The 8,246-nt window shown below is 42.3% G+C and overlaps 1 protein-coding gene across 2 annotated transcripts in view; it reads right to left on the bottom strand.

Annotated features, from left to right (window-relative positions):
• golga7bb (golgin A7 family, member Bb) overlaps positions 1 to 8,246 on the bottom strand; it is a 223,120-nt gene that overhangs the window by 19,630 nt on the left and 195,244 nt on the right. For both annotated transcript variants that reach the window (XM_042432737.1, XM_042432738.1), the window contains one exon: positions 5,053 to 5,114. The gene's annotated coding sequence lies outside the window, so the exon portion shown is untranslated. The remainder of the gene's footprint in view (positions 1 to 5,052; positions 5,115 to 8,246) is intronic.

Genomic DNA, 8,246 nt, shown 5'->3' with positions numbered 1-8,246 from the left:
GCATCAGTGTTACGCTGCATTTTGTTCTGTTGTCTCTGAGTTGCAGGACGAGCAAAAGCATCCAGTGGAAACATGGCATATGGTAGCAGAAGAATGTCCAGTTTGGTATGCATTTTTCTGACGTAAAGGAGTTCAGATGGTGAGGTGGAAGTAGTAGCGTGTGGCGTTGCACAGCACAACTGAAGCCAGTTCACTACAGCCTTTCCATGGTTGTAACTGTTGGATTGCAGTTTGAATGCAGCTTCTAAGGGCACAATGGAATCTCTCAATAGCTCCATTAGCAGCTGGATACTAAACTGATGTTCTGCTATGAAATATACCTCGGTTGTGCAGGAATGAGGCAAAAGGTGCAGAAGTGAACTATGGACCATTGTCTGTGATGATGTTTCCTGGGTTACTATGACGACTGAAGACAAAGGTCAGGAAGTGAATAACATCCTCAGTGGTGGCAGTATGTGAAAAGGCAACCTCAGGACACTTGGAATAACAGTCTGTCAGTGTGATTGAATACCTGCAGGCAAGAACATTTGTGTGAAAGGGTCCAACAATATCAAGGCCAAGTTTCTTCCATGGCCCATCAGGCAGTGGGACAGGTTGCATAGGACCAGGGTGAATACAGGCTGTTTTATCATTAGATTGGCAGAGTATTCATGCAGAGTATCCATGAGGTAATGCAAGACTGTACTTGTGAGTCAATTTTTGGCCACCAGTAGAGGTCTCGCAGGTGCTGCTTTGTGCAGACAATCCCTTGGTGATTCTAGTATGCAAGTGTGTGCCGTAGGGAGAGTGGTGCAATGAGTCTTGAGCCTTGTCCTTGACTGAGAGCTTGCCTCTGATCTTGGCTCCATGATCTTGTCTGATCATGGAGCCAGTGCATCAGTCACTGATACAATGGAGGGGGGCCAACCACTTTCCATTTGTGAACGTAGGACTGACAGTTCAAGACACGAGGAGCAGGCAGAGTCAAAGTCAGCAACTGGGAGGGAGCTCAGGGTAGCAGAAATCTTTGCCACCAATTCAGGCTCTGCGTCTAGGGTGGAGTCAGAAGGCACAGGTAAGGGAAGGCGTGGGAGGCAATCAGCCCTGTAGTTCTGGGAGCCTAGTCGGTAGATGACATCATTATCAAAACAGAGCAGGCATGCAGACCATCTGGCAACATGCATTCCAGCCCGACCGATTCCTTTTGTGTTGAGCAGTGTTGTCAATGCCTGGTGGTCTGTGTGTAGAGTATAGTGACGTCCCCACAGGTATGTTCTCCATTTTTCTGCAGCCCACACACAGACAAGTGCTTCTTTTTCAACAGTAGAATGCTTTAGCTCTGTTACAGTCAGTGTGCAGGAAGCAAAAGCCACAGGCTTTTCTGTGCCATCAGGCTGCACTTCTGCAACATCAGCGCCAAGTCCATAATCGCTTGCATCTGTGGATATCACAGGGCGTAGAGAAGGGTTGAACAGTGCAAGTGCAGGACTGTCCACAAGGAGTTGCTTGACTCCCTCAAAGCTGATTTGTGCTGCAGGAGTCCAATTAAAGGTGTCTTTGTCACTGGCACATGCATGCGTAGGGGCCACAAATGTTGCAAAATTAGGCAAAAACTTTGAGTACCACGATACTAGGCCTCAGGACAGCAACGTCAGATGGAGAGGGAGCTTTCAGGACAGCATCAATGTGCCCTTGGTCAGGAGGGATTTCATCTGCAGTGATGGCATGACCTAGGAAGTGTAGGGAGGTCTTCCTGAAGTGACAATTATTGTCGTTGAGCACCAGTCCAGCCTCTCAGTTTTTGGAGGACGGTGTTGAGGTTCTGGTCATGTTCAGCAGGTGTGTTGCCATAGACAATGAGGTCAACCAAATAATTTTGGACACTTGGGAGGCCTTTGAGGATGTCAACCATCATTTTCTGTAAGGCTGAGGGGAGCGATGCAAGGCTATAGGGAACCCTACAGAATATGAAATGACCATCGTGTATGATAAGGACTGTAAGGTCTCTGCTATCTTCATGGAAAGGCAGCTGGTGGTATGCATTAGCCAGATCAATTGTAGAGAACATCTTTGCACCTTGTAGGTTTGCAAACAGTTCATCCACATGAGGCAGGGGGGGTACTAGCCTGTGACCATAGCTTTATTTGGTTCATGGAGGTCAGTGCAGATCCGTATTCCACTAGTTTTCCGTCCTGTGACATTATAGGTGAAACCCAAGGTGATGCATCAATTTTTCAATGATGCCAGCTTTCAGCAAGAGGTCCAGTTCTGGTGGGACAGAAATCCTTACAGCAAAAATTAGGCGTCGTAGTTTCTGGTTTACTGGTTTGACAGTAGGGTTCAATTTTTACCTTATGCACAAAGTTGTGGGTTGTTGCAGGTGAAGCAGTGGGTGGAGGAAGGACAGTATTTCCTTTAATGCAGATGTTTAAGGTAGCCATAGGATCTCTTCCAATGGAGAGGGGTGCCCTTCTTCACCACAAAGAATGTGGCTAAGGCAGTTAAAACTCCTTCTTCTCACTTTGACTTGTAGGCAGCCAAACACAGGGATTCTTTTCCTTGTGTAGGTCACTAGCTGACGAATAGGTGGGAGCAGTGGTGTGTCACCAAAGTACTGATCATAGATGTGGTGTGGCAAAATAGACACTGCAGAGCCTGCTCATTGGCAAGAAAAGCAGGTGTACTGATATTAATTTTGCACAGAAGTGTCTCTGGTGCATGGCAAGGGTCACTTAAGTATAGCATAGTCAGTTTAAGTAGTTGTATTTCACCTTCATCACTTGTCTTGGATGAGCAGCAAACATGGGCAAAATGTCCAGTTTTATGGCAAGACTTACAAGTTGCCTTGGCTGCAGGGCACGGAGGAAATTTAGCCAGATGTTTGTCAGAACCACACCTGAAACAGCTACAAGAGGATGTAGCAATGGCATTTGAAAGGCTTATTTGGGCGAGTGTACTGTTTGTATTTCTTTTTAGAGGCGAGTGGACGGGACTGTACAGCTTGCACTGGGACAGTGCCATCTTCTGCAATTGCTTGGCTTGTTGAACAGCAGATTCCACTTGTGTTGCAATAGTAACTGCTTTGTCCAGTGTCAGATCTGGTTCAAGCAAAAGCCTTTCCCTAATGCTGGAGTTTGTCACAGGTTGAATTAGCTGGTCACAGATCATTTTTTCCATTTTATCACCAAATATGCATTTTGAGGCAAGTTCACGCAATATGGCCACATACTGTGCAATAGTCTCATGAAGTGCTTGTCTTTGCTTTGTGAAGGCATGCTGTTCCACAACAACATCAACTTTGGGTGCGAAATGTTTCTCTAAAGCAGCAACAGCAGAGAGAAAAGTGTCACCTGTATCTGGCAATGAACCTTTATAAACAGATATCTGTATATATATGCAGAATCTGTAGGCAACGCGACAAGGTGTTGGCACTAGAAGCATTCTGGTTTCAGTTTTTAGTCCATTTGTAGTCTGAGTAGCATGGACCAATCATGTTTGAGCGGGCTTTGGCTGCATGCAGGTAAACTGTCGTGTGGAGAGCAAAAGAGGCAGAACACATTGGCCAAAATGCAATCTCGGAACCCATTGGCTATCATTTGACAATGATCTAGCTTTTTTCTTAGCTTTTTTAAAAAAAAAATTATCTGCACTCCTATCTGTTTATAGAGATTAGCTGAAATGTCATCTGGACCATCTCAAGTTGCTAATCGAACTGTAAACAACAACCAGCGTGGATATCAGTTATTCATTATCCAGATATTCGCTGGCTACGCTGGAAGCCCTGAAATATTGGCCATTGCGCCTAGAGGTTAAATTGTCATCAGACAGATAGCCAAGGGGTTCCGAGATCAGGCAATGAGTAGAAAATCTGATGTCCCTCGGCCTGGGGCAATGAAGTAAAGTAGCTCTCTTGCGAACTTCAGGCCAAGCATTCACCAGAAAGTAGTTGTTGAAAATCCGCATCCACATGTCGAAAAGCATTGGTGACTCTCCCGGGCAAGGCAAATAACATTGGAGGTGGAAGCACGTTTCCAGCCTTGTTGAGTCGGTAAAACATGAGGCAAAACATGTAGGTTCACTTGTCGCCAAAATGTAAGGTGAGGTCATGAATAAAAGAACGTTGGAGTCTTTAACAAATGCCATTTACCTCAACAGGCTAACAGTAAAGCAAAACATGGTTCTCAGTAGCAGCATAATATCGTACATTCAATAGTAGCCATCTTGACTCTTTAGCTCTCTATACACAGCACCTCAACTAGTGCCTGCTTTATGACAGTGCCACCTAGTGGCATAAAGTAGCAGACATATAAATTGTGGAGCACAACAAACTTCACTTTCCCATTTTATGCAAGTGAATGTGATTCTTCCTCAGGTTTCACATTGTGTAATAGTGAAGCCCTCAATATATAGAGCAGTAAAACGCATAAAGCACTTGAAACCCATGTTTTTTTCTGTTAATGCTACAGGCATAATGACCGTCTTGTTGCAAAATGTTTCTTGACACTTTTATTTTGGCACAAACGATGACCAAAAAGTGAGAACATTGTCCCCTGTAAGATGTTGACAGCATTTTGACTGACTTCTGCTTCCAAATTACTCTGCAGGAGAGCATCAGTTCTCCCAAGCAATCCCAGAGCAGTAACACAGCTCCCCTCTCATCCAGCATTAGACTACAATCACTATCATAGCAGGGGATAGATTCATCATCTGGTGTTGGCTAGAACTCCAGTAGAGTCCTCCAGATCAGTGATTGTGTGTGTGTTTCAAGGATTTCTCCCTATTCACTCGCTGAGGCAAGTGTTATATATTTTGGAAATTTTTAGTCGAAAACCTCACACATTCCATTTAAGATACAGCACCAAACTCGGCCCCCTGACATCAGTCCCTGAGCCTGCTAATGAGTTGGACCCAAACCACAGATGCCACCTGTAAATATCAAACATTTCAGTTGAGATTTAAAAACTGAAATTATTTCTCTCTGAGACATTTTTAATGAAAACTAAGAGGCATCGGAGCTTGAAAAACTAATAAACAAACGATGATGGATGTGTTGAAGCAATTAAAATTACTCACCACGGATCTCTGTTGGATCCATGTTGACGATGTTGTCATGCTCACTGCGTCAGCCAAAGAATCTGTGGAGAGCAAGATTGGGGGTTCAGCAAGATTATATTCACTCAAGTCAAATATTTTAATATGTTTGCTCAAATTTTTAACAAATATGTCAAAGAGGTTCAACTGAGGTTGCTGTAAAGATGTTATTGTAAGGGCCGAATGGAAACTTTTTTGTAGTTTGAATCACACTTTGGTCAGACTTGTACTGTATCACCCCACACTGATATGTAAGCTCAAAGTTTGCATGAAAAATATGATCCCCAAATGTCAAAATTGCACGCTTTCAAAGGACATAGCTGTGTTTTTTATCTGACTGCTGACATTCTCCTAATTAATCTCCACAATCCTAACAGCGATGTGGTCATTTATTGTCAAAGACATGGTCGTGTATATATTTTCCTATAAATGTGTAGAGATTGATGTGACAATCTTCAGCATTTCAGCAAATATTGAAGTTTGTAGAAAACAACGATGCTACTGATGAGTACATCATGACTCTTAACTACATGTACATGCAATATGCAACTATACTGTATGCAGTATTTACTGTATCTACCCTGCCCATTCAAATATGTAGGAGGTCTCTGAAATCACAGGTTACTATACAAAAGCTCAATTCAGATTCAAAGCATTTCTGTGTCCAGTGAAACTGGGGTTTGTTTCAAGTATGAGGTAATACTGAAGAAAATAAATGAAAACATAATATTCACAGTGGTGGATTACTTTGCTCAACCACTTTAGACCAACCACTTATACCTAGAAGTGGGATTACATATTTTTGAGAAAAGTGGAAGCACATGACTACAGAAAGGTAAAGAAGTGACATTTGATATCAGTAACTACAATAACTGAATTGACAAGGTAAGCAAGAGATGGAATTCTGTGTAATGTACCTGAACAGTGTCATTGAATGATCTCCAACATGTGTGTGTGTGTGTTTGTGTGTATGTGTGTGTGTCTGGCATGGTCACTGCCACTGCACTGTCTGCGTCTCAGAGGCTCCAGCTGTGCTTCTCTCTGCTTAAATGAACTGCTAGTGGAGATGTTCCTGTGCAAAATAAAACCTGGAACACAATGCTCAATGTGTGTGTTTCAGGGGAGTTTTGACCTGTGTATGTGTATGTGTGTGTGTGTGTGCGTGCAGCCTGTTTGTGTGCGGGCACATGTTTTCTCATTGGAAAAATAATCTGCATGCCTTTTTTTGTGTTTCTGGCCACCAATCACAAAATTCCCCCACAAACAGCAATTGCACAATGTACACATGCCACATTAAGCATTCACAGAAAATGACAGAAGATCAGATAGGGAAGGATATGTTAAGAAAATATTTGTACTGAAGAGAAATGACCAGAGGTGAATTTGTCAAAGAAAAAAGGAGCGGAAGGAGAAGAAGGAGCCATATGAATCTGAATGTATACACTGTAGTGGTTTTTTTTTGCTGCTGCCAGACAGTATGCATGTTTATCCTCTCTTTAGTTTTCTGAGAATGAGCTTGTCCCTGATGAAAACAACTGTGCAGGCTTTTCAGTGCTTGATGAGTGGAGTGGTGCTGTGTGCAAACTCATGTCTCCTGTGTCCTCGGGGCTAGTGCAGGCCTGATTCCAGGGAGGGTGCATTTGGTGCGTTGCAGCCTCAGAAAGAATTCATGAGTTTTAAATGTTTTTCCTTATCCCTGCTTATAATCGACTGAACATGTCTTTAGAATTCAACATTAAAACAAGTCAATGACATTACAGATGAAGTTACTTCCACAACCACTTGATCATGAATGAACATCACACATAACAGTTTGCTGTTAAGTAGGCTGTCAATTATTGAAATTGCTGCTAATTTCAAGCAACTTTTTCAACATGTTGCACATGATGAAATCAGAAATAACACTTAATCAAATGCACTGTCATTTATTATTTTGCTTTCTGGGTCACAGGAGGCTACGCATTCTTCGGTATGCAATGGGCAGAAAGCAGACACCATCACATTAACATACTGGTAGTTAAAGGATATATCCAGTTTGTCACAACTTGGGTGTCATTTTTGCAGTTTTGTCCACCGTTTCTATTGGTTATGATATCATTACTTCCACCAAAGTAATGAAATCTGTGAGGACATCTTTAAAACAAAATCTGATGGTGCAAGAAACACATTCAGATGATCAGATAGATGTCGAACAAACCCATCTATCATAATCCCTCATTGCACAGAAAAACTGTGTTTGTGTTACTACAGCAACATTGAACCAGGAAGTCAGCCTTTAAATGGTGATGAATCTTAATAGCTGACAGTTTTCTCCTCTAAATAAATCTTGCTAACCCGGTGTTTGCCTTGTTTTACTTTGTTGTAGCAGTGTTGCCAGGTTTCCACAGATCATTAATTAACTTGGTTAGTACAATGTTATTCTTACAGATAGGGATGATGACCAAAAGTATGAAAATAAGAAGTCATTGGGTCCATGTGAGTCAGCAGAGCTACCCACAGAGTCACTGTACCAGCCCCTGTTAGTTCTTTTGGTACTTCATTTTATGCTAACGCCTCAAAAATAGCTACTTTGAAAAAAGATGTATTTGTAACTGAAGAGGAAAAAAAATCCCCCCTGGATTTCTGATTTAATTTCAGGTACCACATGAGTTTTTTTGTCCTGCAGCTGGATCTGGACCTATGGAAGGGACAAAAGGTTGTCACACCTCTTTTAATCTTTCAAAAGCCAGAGTTGCTTTTGATAAAAATGTTTCTGTATGTGGACACAACAACGTTACACTGTGGTAATTGTGATGGGATTATTACACTACAGTAGGTCAAACTCTGCTGTGAAATACTGCATACACACATCTTGTACAGGAACACATGCATGCAAACCTGTGCACATGAATGTGAGGGTGCACATGTTCACAAGAGCACACTGCAAATAATCAAATTATCTCATGGCATAGAAAAGGATGCAATTTAAAAAGAGAGTCTAACATTCAACATTAAACGCCACATTAGAATGAACATGTACTGTAGTTTCATTGTCCCTTATGAGCTTTTCTGTGTTTATTTCTCTCTCTTTTGTGCCCTTTTCCCCTGTTTTTGGCATACAGTTTGTTCTTGGATCTAAAAAACCGAGGCAACCGTTAAAAGTTCTTCTTCTGTCAACCTTTATCCCCGTTTCACCC

This window comes from Thunnus maccoyii, chromosome 14 (assembly GCF_910596095.1).
Source record: "Thunnus maccoyii chromosome 14, fThuMac1.1, whole genome shotgun sequence".
NCBI lineage: Eukaryota > Metazoa > Chordata > Actinopteri > Scombriformes > Scombridae > Thunnus > Thunnus maccoyii.
This window is presented reverse-complemented; position numbering and strand designations above follow the sequence as displayed.